Source organism: Vespula vulgaris, chromosome 1 (genome assembly GCF_905475345.1).
Source record: "Vespula vulgaris chromosome 1, iyVesVulg1.1, whole genome shotgun sequence".
NCBI classification, from domain to species: domain Eukaryota; kingdom Metazoa; phylum Arthropoda; class Insecta; order Hymenoptera; family Vespidae; genus Vespula; species Vespula vulgaris.
Window position 1 is genome coordinate 9,275,862 of NC_066586.1, and position 17,647 is coordinate 9,293,508.

Here is a 17,647-nt window from a genome sequence, read left to right on the forward strand (position 1 = left end):
ATGTTCATTAAGAAACAAACAATTGGAAGACTGTCTTGCCTTCCCTTCGAGATATATCGAACTCCAGAAGGCGGTAAGGAATACGATAAGGTCCACGTTAATAGAATTGAATGTACATTAAGATACAAGCAATTAGAAGAGTTTCCTGCATTCCCTTCGAGATATATCGAACTCCAGAAGGCGGAAAGGAATACAATAAGATCCACGTTAATAGAATTAAATGTACATTAAGAAACATGCAATTAGAAGAGTGTCCTCCCTTCTGTTTGAGATATATCGAACTCCAGAAGGCGGAAAGGAATACGATAAGGATCTCATTAATAGAAATAAATGTCCATTAAGAAACAAACAATTGGAAGAGTGTCTTGCGTTCCGTTCGAGATATATCGAACTCCAGAAGGGGGTAAGGAATACGAGAAGGTCCACGTTAATAGAATTAAGTGTACATTAAGAAACATGCAATTAGAAGAGTGTCCTGCCTTCCGTTCGAGATATATCGAACTCTAGAAGGTGGAAAGGAATACGATAAGGTCCACGTTAATAGAATTAAATGTACATTAAGAAACATGCAATTAGAAGAGTGTCCTCCCTTCTGTTTGAGATATATCGAACTCCAGAAGGCGGAAAGGAATACGATAAGGATCTCATTAATAGAAATAAATGTCCATTAAGAAACAAACAATTGGAAGAGTGTCTTGCGTTCCGTTCGAGATATATCGAACTCCAGAAGGGGGTAAGGAATACGAGAAGGTCCACGTTAATAGAATTAAATGTACATTAAGAAACAAACAATTGGAAGAGTGTCCTGCCTTCCGTTCGAGATATATCGAACTCCAGAAGGCGGAAAGGAATACGATAAGGTCCACGTTAATAGAATTAAATGTACATTAAGAAACATGCAATTAGAAGAGTGTCCTGCCTTCCGTTCGAGATATATCGAACTCTAGAAGGCGGAAAGGAATACGATAAGGTCCACGTTAATAGAATTAAATGTATAGTAAGAAACAAGCAATTAGAAGAGTGTCCTGCCTCCCGTTCGAGATATATGGAACTCTAGAAGGCGGAAAGGAATACGATAAGGTCCACGTTAATAGAATTAAACGTACATTAAGAAACAAGCAATTAGAAGAGTGTCCTGCCTCCCGTTCGAGATATATCGAACTCCAGAAGGCGGAAAGGAATACGATAAGGTCCACGTTAATAGAATTAAACGTACATTAAGAAACAAGCAATTAGAAGAGTGTCCTGCCTCCCGTTCGAGATATATCGAACTCCAGAAGGCGGAGAGGTATACAGTAAGGTCCACGTTAATAGAATTAAATGTACATTAAGAAACATGCAATTAGAAGGGTGTCCTGCCTCCCGTTCGAGATATATGGAACTCTAGAAGGCGGAAAGGAATACGATAAGGTCCACATTAATAGAATTAAATCTACATTAAGAAACATGCAATTAGAAGAGTGTCCTGCCTCCCGTTCGAGATATATCGAACTCCAGAAGGCGGAGAGGTATACAGTGAGGTCCACGTTAATAGAATTAAATGTACATTAAGAAACAAGCAATTAGAAGAGTCTCCTGCCCTCCGTTCGAGATATATCGAACTCCAGAAGACGGAAATGAATACTATAAGGTCCACGTTAATAGAATTAAATGTACATTAAGAAACAAGCAATTAGAAGAGTCTCCTGCCTTCCGTTCGAGATATATCGAACTCTAGAAGGCGGAAGGGAATACGATAAGGTCCACGTTAATAGAATTAAATGTACATTAAGAAACAAGCAATTAGAAGATTGTCCTGCCTCCCGTTCGAGATATATCGAACTCCAGAAGGCGGAAAGGAATACAATAAGGTCCACGTTAATAGAATTAAATGTACATTAAGAAACAAGCAATTAGAAGAGTCTCCTGCCCTCCGTTCGAGATATATCGAACTCCAGAAGACGGAAATGAATACTATAAGGTCCACGTTAATAGAATTAAATGTACATTAAGAAACAAGCAATTAGAAGAGTGTCCTGCCTCCCGTTCGAGATATATCGAACTCCAGAAGGCGGAAAGGAATACAATAAGGTCCACGTTAATAGAATTAAATGTACATTAAGAAACAAGCAATTAGAAGAGTCTCCTGCCCTCCGTTCGAGATATATCGAACTCCAGAAGACGGAAATGAATACTATAAGGTCCACGTTAATAGAATTAAATGTACATTAAGAAACAAGCAATTAGAAGAGTCTCCTGCCTTCCGTTCGAGATATATCGAACTCTAGAAGGCGGAAAGGAATACGATAAGGTCCACGTTAATAGAATTAAATGTACATTAAGAAACATGCAATTAGAAGAGTGTCCTGCCTTCCGTTCGAGATATATCGAACTCTAGAAGGCGGAATGGAATACGATAAGGTCCACGTTAATAGAATTAAATGTACATTAAGAAACAAGCAATTAGAAGATTGTCCTGCCTCCCATTCGAGATATATCGAACTCCAGAAGGCGGAAAGGAATACAATAAGGTCCACGTTAATAGAATTAAATGTACATTAAGAAACAAGCAATTAGAAGAGTGTCCTGCCTCCCGTTCGAGATATATCGAACTCCAGAAGGCGGAAAGGAATACGATAAGGTCCACGTTAATAGAATTAAATGTACATTAAGAAACATGCAATTAGAAGAGTGTCCTGCCTCCCGTTCGAGATATATCGAACTCCAGAAGGCGGAAAGGAATACAATAAGGTCCACGTTAATAGAATTAAATGTACATTAAGAAACATGCAATTAGAAGAGTGTCCTGCCTTCCGTTCGAGATATATCGAACTCTAGAAGGCGGAATGGAATACGATAAGGTCCACGTTAATAGAATTAAATGTACATTAAGAAACAAGCAATTAGAAGAGTCTCCTGCCTTCCGTTCGAGATATATCGAACTCTAGAAGGCGGAAAGGAATACGATAAGGTCCACGTTAATAGAATTAAATGTACATTAAGAAACATGCAATTAGAAGAGTGTCCTGCCTCCCGTTCGAGATATATCGAACTCCAGAAGGCGGAAAGGAATACAATAAGGTCCACGTTAATAGAATTAAATGTACATTAAGAAACAAGCAATTAGAAGAGTCTCCTGCCCTCCGTTCGAGATATATCGAACTCCAGAAGACGGAAAGGAATACTATAATGTCCACGTTAATAGAATTAAATGTACATTAAGAAACAAGCAATTAGAAGAGTGTCCTGCCTTCCGTTCGAGATATATCGAACTCCAGAAGACGGAAAGGAATACTATGAGGTCCTAGTTAATAGAATTAAATGTACAGTAAGAAACAAGCAATTAGAAGAGTGTCCTGCCTCCCGTTCGAGATATATCGAACTCCAGAAGGGGAAAGGAATACGATAAGGTCCACGTTAATAGAATTAAATGTACATTAAGAAACAAGCAATTAGAAGAGTGTCCTGCCTCCCGTTCGAGATATATCGAACTCTAGAAGGCGGAAAGGAATACGATAAGGTCCACGTTAATAGAATTAAATGTACATTAAGAAACAAGCAATTAGAAGAGTCTCCTGCCCTCCGTTCGAGATATATCGAACTCCAGAAGACGGAAATGAATACTATAAGGTCCACGTTAATAGAATTAAATGTACATTAAGAAACATGCAATTAGAAGAGTGTCCTGCCTTCCGTTCGAGATATATCGAACTCCAGAAGACGGAAAGGAATACTATGAGGTCCTAGTTAATAGAATTAAATGTACAGTAAGAAACAAGCAATTAGAAGAGTGTCCTGCCTCCCGTTCGAGATATATCGAACTCCAGAAGGGGAAAGGAATACGATAAGGTCCACGTTAATAGAATTAAATGTACATTAAGAAACAAGCAATTAGAAGAGTGTCCTGCCTCCCGTTCGAGATATATCGAACTCTAGAAGGCGGAAAGGAATACGATAAGGTCCACGTTAATAGAATTAAATGTACATTAAGAAACATGCAATTAGAAGAGTGTCCTGCCTTCCGTTCGAGATATATCGAACTCCAGAAGGCGGAAAGGAATACAATAAGGTCCACGTTAATAGAATTAAACGTACATTAAGAAACAAGCAATTAGAAGAGTGTCCTGTCTCCCGTTCGAGATATATCGAACTCCAGAAGGCGGAAAGGAATACGATAAAGTCCACGTTAATAGAATTAAATGTACATTAAGAAACAAGCAATTAGAAGAGTGTCCTGCCTTCCGTTCGAGATATATCGAACTCTAGAAGGCGGAAAGGAATACGATAAGGTCCACGTTAATAGAATTAAATGTACATTAAGAAACATGCAATTAGAAGAGTGTCCTGCCTTCCGTTCGAGATATATCGAACTCCAGAATACGGAAAGGAATACTATAAGGTCCTAGTTAATAGAATTAAATGTACAGTAAGAAACAAGCAATTAGAAGAGTGTCCTGCCTCCCGTTCGAGATATATCGAACTCCAGAAGGCGGAAAAGAATACGATATGGTCCACGTTAATAGAATTAAATGTACATTAAGAAACATGCAATTAGAAGAGTGTCCTGCCTTCCGTTCGAGATATATCGAACTCTAGAAGGCGGAATGGAATACTATGAGGTCCTAGTTAATAGAATTAAATGTACAGTAAGAAACAAGCAATTAGAAGAGTGTCCTGCCTCCCGTTCGAGATATATCGAACTCTAGAAGGCGGAAAGGAATACGATAAGGTCCACGTTAATAGAATTAAATGTACATTAAGAAACATGCAATTAGAAGAGTGTCCTGCCTTCCGTTCGAGATATATCGAACTCCAGAAGACGGAAAGGAATACTATGAGGTCCTAGTTAATAGAATTAAATGTACATTAAGAAACATGCAATTAGAAGAGTGTCCTGCCTTCCGTTCGAGATATATCGTACTCCAGAAGACGGAAAGGAATACTATAAGGTCCTAGTTAATAGAATTAAATGTACAGTAAGAAACAAGCAATTAGAAGAGTGTCCTGCCTCCCGTTCGAGATATATCGAACTCCAGAAGGCGGGAAGGAATACGATAAGGTCCACGTTAATAGAATTAAATGTATATTAAGAAACAAGCAATTAGAAGAGTGTCCTGCCTCCCGTTCGAGATATATCGAACTCCAGAAGGCGGAAAGGAATAAAATAAGGTCCACGTTAATAGAATTAAATGTACATTAAGAAACAAGCAATTAGAAGAGTGTCCTGCCTCCCGTTCGAGATATATCGAACTCCAGAAGGCGGAAATGAATACAATAAGGTCCACGATAATAGAATTAAATGTATATTAAGAAACGTGCAATTAGAAGAGTGTCCTGTCTTCCGTTCGAGATATATCGAACTCTAGAAGGCGGAAAGGAATACGATAAGGTCCACGTTAATAGAATTAAATGTACATTAAGAAACATGCAATTAGAAGAGTGTCCTGTCTTCCGTTCGAGATATATCGAACTCTAGAAGGCGGAAAGGAATACGATAAGGTCCACGTTAATAGAATTAAATGTACATTAAGAAACATGCAATTAGAAGAGTGTCCTGCCTTCCGTTCGAGATATATCGTACTCCAGAAGACGGAAAGGAATACTATAAGGTCCTAGTTAATAGAATTAAATGTACAGTAAGAAACAAGCAATTAGAAGAGTGTCCTGCCTCCCGTTCGAGATATATCGAACTCCAGAAGGCGGGAAGGAATACGATAAGGTCCACGTTAATAGAATTAAATGTACATTAAGAAACAAGCAATTAGAAGAGTGTCCTGCCTCCCGTTCGAGATATATCGAACTCCAGAAGGCGGAAAGGAATACGATAAGGTCCACGTTAATAGAATTAAATGTACATTAAGAAACATGCAATTAGAAGAGTGTCCTGCCTTCCGTTCGAGATATATCGAACTCCAGAAGGCGGAAAGGAATACAATAAGGTCCACGTTAATAGAATTAAACGTACATTAAGAAACAAGCAATTAGAAGAGTGTCCTGCCTACCGTTCGAGATATATCGAACACCAGAAGACGGAAAGGAATACTATAAGGTCCTAGTTAATAGAATTAAACGTACATTAAGAAACAAGCAATTAGAAGAGTGTCCTGCCTTCCGTTCGAGATATATCGAACTCTAGAAGGCGGAAAGGAATACGATAAGGTCCACGTTAATAGAATTAAATGTACATTAAGAAACATGCAATTAGAAGAGTGTCCTGCCTTCCGTTCGAGATATATCGAACTCCAGAAGACGGAAAGGAATACTATGAGGTCCTAGTTAATAGAATTAAATGTACAGTAAGAAACAAGCAATTAGAAGAGTGTCCTGCCTCCCGTTCGAGATATATCGAACTCCAGAAGGGGAAAGGAATACGATAAGGTCCACGTTAATAGAATTAAATGTACATTAAGAAACAAGCAATTAGAAGAGTGTCCTGCCTCCCGTTCGAGATATATCGAACTCTAGAAGGCGGAAAGGAATACGATAAGGTCCACGTTAATAGAATTAAATGTACATTAAGAAACATGCAATTAGAAGAGTGTCCTGCCTTCCGTTCGAGATATATCGAACTCCAGAAGGCGGAAAGGAATACAATAAGGTCCACGTTAATAGAATTAAACGTACATTAAGAAACAAGCAATTAGAAGAGTGTCCTGTCTCCCGTTCGAGATATATCGAACTCCAGAAGGCGGAAAGGAATACGATAAAGTCCACGTTAATAGAATTAAATGTACATTAAGAAACAAGCAATTAGAAGAGTGTCCTGCCTTCCGTTCGAGATATATCGAACTCTAGAAGGCGGAAAGGAATACGATAAGGTCCACGTTAATAGAATTAAATGTACATTAAGAAACATGCAATTAGAAGAGTGTCCTGCCTTCCGTTCGAGATATATCGAACTCCAGAATACGGAAAGGAATACGATAAGGTCCACGTTAATAGAATTAAACGTACATTAAGAAACAAGCAATTAGAAGAGTGTCCTGTCTCCCGTTCGAGATATATCGAACTCCAGAAGGCGGAAAGGAATACGATAAAGTCCACGTTAATAGAATTAAATGTACATTAAGAAACAAGCAATTAGAAGAGTGTCCTGCCTTCCGTTCGAGATATATCGAACTCCAGAAGGCGGAAAGGAATACGATAAAGTCCACGTTAATAGAATTAAATGTACATTAAGAAACAAGCAATTAGAAGAGTGTCCTGCCTTCCGTTCGAGATATATCGAACTCTAGAAGGCGGAAAGGAATACGATAAGGTCCACGTTAATAGAATTAAATGTACATTAAGAAACATGCAATTAGAAGAGTGTCCTGCCTTCCGTTCGAGATATATCGTACTCCAGAAGACGGAAAGGAATACTATAAGGTCCTAGTTAATAGAATTAAATGTACAGTAAGAAACAAGCAATTAGAAGAGTGTCCTGCCTCCCGTTCGAGATATATCGAACTCCAGAAGGCGGGAAGGAATACGATAAGGTCCACGTTAATAGAATTAAATGTATATTAAGAAACAAGCAATTAGAAGAGTGTCCTGCCTCCCGTTCGAGATATATCGAACTCCAGAAGGCGGAAAGGAATAAAATAAGGTCCACGTTAATAGAATTAAACGTACATTAAGAAACAAGCAATTAGAAGAGTCTCCTGCCTTCCGTTCGAGATATATCGAACTCTAGAAGGCGGAAAGGGATACGATAAGGTCCACGATAATAGAATTAAATGTACATTAAGAAACATGCAATTAGAAGAGTGTCCTGCCTTCCGTTCGAGATATATCGAACTCCAGATGGCGGAAAGGAATACAATAAGGTCCACGTTAATAGAATTAAACGTACATTAAGAAACAAGCAATTAGAAGAGTGTCCTGCCTCCCGTTCGAGATATATCGAACTCCAGAAGGCGGACAGGAATACGATAAAGTCCACGTTATTAGAATTAAATGTACATTAAGAAACAAGCAATTAGAAGAGTGTCCTGCCTTCCGTTCGAGATATATCGAACTCCAGAAGACGGAAAGGAATACGATAAGGTCCACGTTAATAGAATTAAATGCACATTAAGAAACAAGCAATTAGAAGAGTGTCCTGCCTCCCGTTCGAGATATATGGAACTCCAGAAGGCGGAAAGGAATACGATAAGGTCCACGTTAATAGAATTAAATGTACATTAAGAAACAAGCAATTAGAAGAGTGTCCTGCCTCCCGTTCGAGATATATCGAACTCCAGAAGGCGGAAAGGAATACAATAAGGTCCACGTTAATAGAATTAAATGTACATTAAGAAACAAGCAATTAGAAGAGTCTCCTGCCCTCCGTTCGAGATATATCGAACTCCAGAAGACGGAAAGTAATACTATAAGGTCCTAGTTAAAAGAATTAAATGTACAGTAAGAAACAAGCAATTAGAAGAGTTTCCTGCCTCCCGTTCGAGATATATCGAACTCCAGAAGGCGGAAAGGAATACGATAAGGTCCACGTTAATAGAATTAAATGTACATTCAGAAACAAGCAATTAGAAGAGTGTCCTGCCTCCCGTTCGAGATATATCGAACTCTAGAAAGCGGAAAGGAATACTATAAGGTCTACGTTAATAGAATTAAATGTACATTAAGAAACAAGCAATTAGAAGAGTGTCCTGTCTCCCGTTCGAGATATATCGAACTCCAGAAGGCGGAAAGGAATACGATAAGGTCCACGTTAATAGAATTAAATGTACATTAAGAAACAAGCAATTAGAAGAGTGTCCTGCCTCCCGTTCGAGATATATCGAACTCCAGAAGGCGGAAAGGAATACGATAAGGTCCACGTTAATAGAATTAAATGTACATTAAGAAACAAGCAATTAGAAGAGTTTCCTGCCTCCCGTTCGAGATATATCGAACTCTAGAAAGCGGAAAGGAATACGATAAGGTCCACATTAATAGAATTAAATGTACATTAAGAAACGAGCAATTAGAAGAGTGTCCTGCCTCCCGTTCGAGATATATCGAACTCCAGAAGGCGGAAAGGAATACGATAAGGTCCACGTTAATAGAATTAAATGTACATTAAGAAACAAGCAATTAGAAGAGTGTCCTGCCTCCCGTTCGAGATATATCGAACTCTAGTAAGCGGAAAGGAATACGATAAGGTCCACGTTAATAGAATTAAATGTACATTAAGAAACAAGCAATTAGAAGAGTGTCCTGCCTCCCGTTCGAGATATATCGAACTCTAGAAAGCGGAAAGGAATACTATAAGGTCCACGTTAATAGAATTAAATGTACATTAAGAAACAAGCAATTAGAAGATTGTCCTGCCTCCCGTTCGAGATATATCGAACTCCAGAAGGCGGAAAGGAATACGATAAGGTCCACGTTAATAGAATTAAATGTACATTAAGAAACAAACAATTAGAAGAGTGTCCTGCCTCCCGTTCGAGATATATCGAACTCTAGAAAGCGGAAAGGAATACTATAAGGTCCACGTTAATAGAATTAAATGTACATTAAGAAACAAGCAATTAGAAGAGTGTCCTGCCTCCCGTTCGAGATATATCGAACTCCAGATGGCGGAAAGGAATACGATAAGGTCCACGTTAATAGAATTAAATGTACATTAAGAAACAAGCAATTAGAAGAGTGTCCTGCCTCCCGTTCGAGATATATCGAACACTAGTAAGCGGAAAGGAATACGATAAGGTCCACGTTAATAGAATTAAATGTACATTAAGAAACAAGCAATTAGAAGAGTGTCCTGCCTTCCGTTCGAGATATATCGAACTCTAGAAGGCGGAAAAGAACACGATAAGGTCCACGTTAATAGAATTAAATGTACATTAAGAAACAAGCAATTAGAAGAGTGTCCTGCCTCCCGTTCGAGATATATCGAACTCCAGAAGGCGGAAAGGAATACGATAAGGTCCATCTTAATAGAATTAAATGTACATTAAGAAATAAGCAATGAGAAGATTGTCCTGCCTCCCGTTCGAGATATATCGAACTCCAGAAGGCGGAAAGGAATACGATAAGGTCCACGTTAATAGAATTAAATGTACATTAAGAAACAAGCAATTAGAAGAGTGTCCTGCCTCCCGTTCGAGATATATCGAACTCTAGAAAGCGGAAAGGAATACGATAAGGTCCACGTTAATAGAATTGAATGTACATTAAGAAACAAGCAATTAGAAGAGTGTCCTGCCTTCCCTTCGAGATATATCGAACTCCAGAAGGCGGAAAGGAATACGATAAGGATCTCATTAATAGAAATAAATGTCCATTAAGAAACAAACAATTGGAAGAGTGTCCTGCCTTCCCTTCGAGATATATCGAACTCCAGAAGGCGGAAAGGAATACGATAAGGATCTCATTAATAGAAATAAATGTCCATTAAGAAACAAGCAATTAGAAGATTGTCCTGCCCTCCCTTCGAGATATATCGAACTCCAGAAGGCGGAAAGGAATACGATAAGGATCTCATTAATAGAAATAAATGTCCATTAAGAAACAAGCAATTAGAAGAGTGTCCTGCCATCCGTTCGAGATATATCGAACTCCAGAAGGCGGAAAAGAATACGATATGGTCCACGTTAATAGAATTAAATGTAGATTAAGAAACAAACAATTGGAAGAGTGTCTTGCCGTCCGTTCGAGATATATCGAACTCCAGAAGGCGGAAAAGAATACGATATGGTCCACGTTAATAGAAATAAATGTCCATTAAGAAACAAACAATTGGAAGAGTGTCCTGCCTTCCCTTCGAGATATATCGAACTCCAGAAGGCGGAAAGGAATACGATAAGGATCTCATTAATAGAAATAAATGTCCATTAAGAAACAAGCAATTAGAAGAGTGTCCTGCCATCCGTTCGAGATATATCGAACTCCAGAAGGCGGGAAGGAGTACGATAAGGTCCACTTTAATAAAATTACATGTACATTAAGAAACAAGCAATTGGAAGAGTGTCTTGCCTTCCGTTCGAGATATATCGAACTCCAGAAGGCGGGAAGGAGTACGATAAGGTCCACGTTAATAGAATTGAATGTACATTAAGAAACATACAATTGGAAGAGTGTCTTGTTTTCCGTTCGAGATATATCGAACTCCAGAAGGCGGAAAAGAATACGATATGGTCCACGTTAATAGAATTAAATGTAGATTAAGAAACAAACAATTGGAAGAGTGTCTTGCCGTCCGTTCGAGATATATCGAACTCCAGAAGGCGGAAAGGAATACGATAAGGATATCATTATTAGAAATAAATGTCCATTAAGAAACAAGCAATTAGAAGATTGTCCTGCCCTCCCTTCGAGATATATCGAACTCCAGAAGGCGGAAAGGAATACGATAAGGATCTCATTAATAGAAATAAATGTCCCTTAAGAAACAAACAATTGGAAGAGTGTCTTGCGTTCCGTTCGAGATATATCGAACTCCAGAAGGCGGAAAAGAATACGATATGGTCCACGTTAATAGAATTAAATGTACATTAAGAAACAAACAATTGGAAGAGTGTCTTGCCTTCCGTACGAGATATATCGAACTCCTGAAGGCGGAAAGGAATACGATAAGGATCTCATTAATAGAAAGAAATGTCCATTAAGAAACAAGCAATTAGAAGATTGTCCTGCCGTCCCTTCGATATATATCGAACTCCAGAAGGGGGTAAGAAATACGATAAAGTCCACGTTAATAGAATTGAATGTACATTAAGAAACAAGCAATTAGAAGAGTGTCCTGCCATCCGTTCGAGATATATCGAACTCCAGAAGGCGGGAAGGAGTACGATAAGGTCCACTTTAATAAAATTACATGTACATTAAGAAACAAGCAATTGGAAGAGTGTCTTGCCTTCCGTTCGAGATATATCGAACTCCAGAAGGCGGGAAGGAGTACGATAAGGTCCACGTTAATAGAATTGAATGTACATTAAGAAACAAGCAATTAGAAGAGTGTCCTGCCTCCCGTTCGAGATATGTCGAACTCCAGAAGGCGGAAAGGAATACGATAAGGATCTCATTAATAGAAATAAATGTCCATTAAGAAACAAGCAATTAGAAGAGTGTCCTGCCTTCCCTTCGAGATATATCGAACTCCAGAAGGCGGAAAGGAATACGATAAGGTCCACGTAAATAGAAATAAACGTACATTAAGAAACAAACAATTGGAAGAGTGTCTTGCGTTCCGTTCGAGATATATCGAACTCCAGAAGGCGGTAAGGAATACGATAAGGTCCACGTTAATAGAATTGAATGCACATTAAGAAACAAGCAATTAGAAGAGTGTCCTGCCATCCGTTCGAGATATATCGAACTCCAGAAGGCGGAAAGGAATACGATAAGGTCCACGTTAATAGATTTAAATGTACATTAAGAAACAAACAATTGGAAGAGTGTCTTGCGTTCCGTTCGAGATATATCGAACTCCAGAAGGCGGTAAGGAATACGATAAGGTCCACGTTAATAGAATTGAATGCACATTAAGAAACAAACAATTGGAAGAGTGTCTTGCCTTCCCTTCGAGATATATCGAACTCCAAAAGGCGGAAAGGAATACGATAAAGTCCACGTTAATAGAATTGAATGTACGTTAAGAAACAAGCAATTAGAAGAGTGTCCTGCATTCCCTTCGAGATATATCGAACTCCAGAAGGCGGAAAGGAATTCGATAAGGATCTCATTAATAGGAATAAATGTCCATTAAGAAACAAGCAATTAGAAGAGTGTCCTGCATTCCCTTCGAGATATATCGAACTCCAGAAGGCGGAAAGGAATACGATAAGGATCTCATTAATAGAAATAAATGTCCATTAAGAAACAAACAATTGGAAGAGTGTCTTGCCTTCCGTTCGAGATATATCGAACTCCAGAAGGCGGAAAGGAATACGATAAGGTCCACGTTAATAGAATTGAATGTACATTAAGAAACAAGCAATTAGAAGAGTGTCTTGCGTTCCGTTCGAGATATATCGAACTCCAGAAGGCCGTAAGGAATACGATAAGGTCCACGTTAATAGAATTGAATGCACATTAAGAAACAAACAATTGGAAGAGTGTCTTGCCTTCCCTTCGAGATATATCGAACTCCAAAAGGCGGAAAGGAATACGATAAAGTCCACGTTAATAGAATTGAATGTACGTTAAGAAACAAGCAATTAGAAGAGTGTCCTGCATTCCCTTCGAGATATATCGAACTCCAGAAGGCGGAAAGGAATTCGATAAGGATCTCATTAATAGGAATAAATGTCCATTAAGAAACAAGCAATTAGAAGAGTGTCCTGCATTCCCTTCGAGATATATCGAACTCCAGAAGGCGGAAAGGAATACGATAAGGATCTCATTAATAGAAATAAATGTCCATTAAGAAACAAACAATTGGAAGAGTGTCCTGCATTCCCTTCGAGATATATCGAACTCCAGAAGACGGAAAGGAATACTATAAGGTCCTAGTTAATAGAATTAAATGTACATTAAGAAACAAGCAATTAGAAGAGTCTCCTGCCTCCCGTTCGAGATATATCGAACTCCAGAAGGCGGAAAGGAATACAATAAGGTCCACGTTAATAGAATTAAATGTACATTAAGAAACAAGCAATTAGAAGAGTGTCCTGCCTCCCGTTCGAGATATATCGAACTCTAGAAGGGGCAAAGGAATACGATAAGGTCCACGTTAATAGAATTAAATGTACATTAAGAAACAAGCAATTAGAAGAGTGTCCTGCCTCCCGTTCGAGATATATCGAACTCCAGAAGGCGGAAAGGAATACGATAAGGTCCACGTTAATAGAATTAAATGTACCTTAAGAAACAAGCAATTAGAAGAGTCTCCTGCTTTCCGTTCGAGATATATCGAACTCCAGAAGACGGAAAGGAATACTATAAGGTCCTAGTTAATAGAATTAAATGTACATTAAGAAACAAGCAATTAGAAGAGTCTCCTGCCTCCCGTTCGAGATATATCGAACTCCGGAAGGCGGAAAGGAATACAATAAGGTCCACGTTAATAGAATTAAATGTACATTAAGAAACAAGCAATTAGAAGAGTGTCCTGCCTCCCGTTCGAGATATATCGAACTCCAGAAGGCGGAAAGGAATACGATAAGGTCCACGTTAATAGAATTAAATGTACATTAAGAAACAAGCCATTAGAAGAGTCTCCTGCTTTCCGTTCGAGATATATCGAACTCCAGAAGACGGAAAGGAATACTATAATGTCGACGTTAATAGAATTAAATGAACATTAAGAAACAAGCAATTAGAAGAGTGTCCTGCCTCCCGTTCGAGATATATCGAACTCTAGAAGGCGGAAAGGAATACAATAAGGTCCACGTTAATAGAATTAAATGTACATTAAGAAACAAGCAATTAGAAGAGTCTCCTGCTTTCCGTTCGAGATATATCGAACTCCAGAAGACGGAAAGGAATACTATAATGTCGACGTTAATAGAATTAAATGAACATTAAGAAACAAGCAATTAGAAGAGTGTCCTGCCTTCCGTTCGAGATATATCGAACTCCAAAAGGCGGAAAGGAATACGATAAGGTCCACGTTAATAGAATTAAATGTACATTAAGAAACAAGCAATTAGAAGAGTGTCCTGCCTCCCGTTCGAGATATATCGAACTCTAGAAGGCGGAAAGGAATACAATAAGGTCCACGTTAATAGAATTAAATGTACATTAAGAAACAAGCAATTAGAAGAGTCTCCTGCTTTCCGTTCGAGATATATCGAACTCCAGAAGACGGAAAGGAATACGATAAGGTCCACGTTAATAGAATTAAATGTACATTAAGAAACAAGCAATTAGAAGAGTGTCCTGCCTCCCGTTCGAGATATATCGAACTCCAGAAGACGGAAAGGAATACTATAAGGTCCTAGTTAATAGAATTAAATGTACATTAAGAAACAAGCAATTAGAAGAGTGTCCTGCCTCCCGTTCGAGATATATCGAACTCTAGAAGGCGGAAAGGAATACGATAAGGTCCACGTTCATAGAATTACAAGTACATTAAGAAACAAGCAATTAGAAGAGTGTCCTGCCTCCCGTTCGAGATATATCGAACTCCGGAAGGCGGAAAGGAATACTGTAAGGTCCACGTTAATAGAATTAAATGTACATTAAGAAACAAGCAATTAGAAGAGTGTCCTGCATTCCCTTCGAGATATATCGAACTCCAGAAGGCGGGAAGGAGTACGATAAGGTCCACGTTAATAGAATTAAATGTACATTAAGAAACAAGCAATTAGAAGAGTGTCCTGCATTCCCTTCGAGATATATCGAACTCCAGAAGGCGGAAAGGAATACGATAAAGATCTCATTAATAGAAATAAATGTCCATTAAGAAACAAACAATTGGAAGAGTGTCTTGCCTTCCGTTCGAGATATATCGAACTCCAGAAGGCGGAAAGGAATACGATAAGGTCCTCATTAATAGAATTAAATGTACATTAAGAAACAAACAATTGGAAGAGTGTCTTGCCTTCCGTTCGAGATATATCGAACTCCAGAAGGCGGAAAGGAATACGATAAGGTCCTCATTAATAGAATTAAATGTACATTAAGAAACAAACAATTGGAAGAGTGTCGTGCCTTCCGTTCGAGATATATCGAACTCCAGAAGGCGGAAAGGAATACGATAAGGTCCACGTTAATAGAATTGAGTGTACGTTAAGAAACAAGCAATTACAAGAGTGTCCTGCCTTCCCTTCGAGATATATCGAACTCCAGAAGGCGGAAAGGAATACGATAAGGATCTCATTAATAGAAATAAATGTCCATTAAGAAACAAGCAATTAGAAGAGTGTCCTGCCTCCCGTTCGAGATATATCGAACACCAGAAGACGGAAAGGAATACTATAAGGTCCTAGTTAATAGAATTAAATGTACATTAAGAAACAAGCAATTAGAAGAGTCTCCTGCCCTCCGTTCGAGATATATCGAACTCCAGAAGACGGAAAGGAATACTATAAGGTCCACGTTAATAGAATTAAATGTACATTAAGAAACAAGCAATTAGAAGAGTGTCCTGCCTTCCGTTCGAGATATATCGAACTCCAGAAGGCGGAAAGGAATACAATAAGGTCCACGTTAATAGAATTAAATGTACATTAAGAAACAAGCAATTGGAAGAGTGTCCTGCCTCCCGTTCGAGATATATCGAACTCTAGAAAGCGGAAAGGAATACTATAAGGTCCACGTTAATAGAATTAAATGTACATTAAGAAACAAGCAATTAGAAGATTGTCCTGCCTCCCGTTCGAGATATATCGGACTCCAGAAGGCGGAAAGGAATACTATAAGGTCCACGTTAATAGAATTAAATGTACATTAGGAAACATGCAATTACAAGAGTGTCCTGCCTCCCGTTCGAGATATATCGAACTCCAGAAGGCGGAAAGGAATACGATAAGGTCCACATTAATAGAATTAAATGTACATTAAGAAACAAGCAATTAGAAGAGTGTCCTGCCTCCCGTTCGAGATATATCGAACTCTAGAAAGCGGAAAGGAATACGATAAGGTCCACGTTAATAGAATTAAATGAATATTAAGAAACAAGCAATTAGAAGAGTGTCCTGCCCTCCGTTCGAGATATATCGAACTCCAGAAGACGGAAAGGAATACGATAAGGTCCACGTTAATAGAATTAAATGCACATTAAGAAACAAGCAATTAGAAGAGTGTCCTGCCTCCCGTTCGAGATATATGGAACTCCAGAAGGCGGAAAGGAATACGATAAGGTCCACGTTAATAGAATTAAATGTACATTAAGAAACAAGCAATTAGAAGAGTGTCCTGCCTCCCGTTCGAGATATATCGAACTCCAGAAGGCGGAAAGGAATACAATAAGGTCCACGTTAATAGAATTAAATGTACATTAAGAAACAAGCAATTAGAAGAGTCTCCTGCCCTCCGTTCGAGATATATCGAACTCCAGAAGACGGAAAGTAATACTATAAGGTCCTAGTTAAAAGAATTAAATGTACAGTAAGAAACAAGCAATTAGAAGAGTTTCCTGCCTCCCGTTCGAGATATATCGAACTCCAGAAGGCGGAAAGGAATACGATAAGGTCCACGTTAATAGAATTAAATGTACATTCAGAAACAAGCAATTAGAAGAGTGTCCTGCCTCCCGTTCGAGATATATCGAACTCTAGAAAGCGGAAAGGAATACTATAAGGTCTACGTTAATAGAATTAAATGTACATTAAGAAACAAGCAATTAGAAGAGTGTCCTGCCATCCGTTCGAGATATATCGAACTCCAGAAGGCGGGAAGGAGTACGATAAGGTCCACTTTAATAAAATTACATGTACATTAAGAAACAAGCAATTGGAAGAGTGTCTTGCCTTCCGTTCGAGATATATCGAACTCCAGAAGGCGGGAAGGAGTACGATAAGGTCCACGTTAATAGAATTGAATGTACATTAAGAAACATACAATTGGAAGAGTGTCTTGTTTTCCGTTCGAGATATATCGAACTCCAGAAGGCGGAAAAGAATACGATATGGTCCACGTTAATAGAATTAAATGTAGATTAAGAAACAAACAATTGGAAGAGTGTCTTGCCGTCCGTTCGAGATATATCGAACTCCAGAAGGCGGAAAGGAATACGATAAGGGTATCATTATTAGAAATAAATGTCCATTAAGAAACAAGCAATTAGAAGATTGTCCTGCCCTCCCTTCGA

The 17,647-nt window shown here is 38.6% G+C and overlaps 2 long non-coding RNA genes across 6 annotated transcripts in view; both read left to right on the forward strand.

The window, feature by feature from the left end:
- The first annotated feature begins 2,993 nt into the window (after nucleotides 1–2,993).
- Nucleotides 2,994–7,947, forward strand: LOC127067520 (uncharacterized). Its single transcript, XR_007782643.1, has 3 exons — nucleotides 2,994–3,938; nucleotides 5,479–6,467; nucleotides 7,238–7,947. It is a non-coding gene; the product is annotated as an uncharacterized LOC127067520 (long non-coding RNA).
- Nucleotides 7,948–11,339: 3,392 nt separating this feature from the next.
- The window catches only part of LOC127067523 (uncharacterized), a 34,950-nt gene continuing 28,642 nt past the window's right edge, over nucleotides 11,340–17,647 (forward strand). For all 5 annotated transcript variants that reach the window (XR_007782648.1, XR_007782650.1, XR_007782644.1 and 2 more), the window contains exon 1: nucleotides 11,340–12,187. This is a non-coding gene — a long non-coding RNA (uncharacterized LOC127067523). The remainder of the gene's footprint in view (nucleotides 12,188–17,647) is intronic.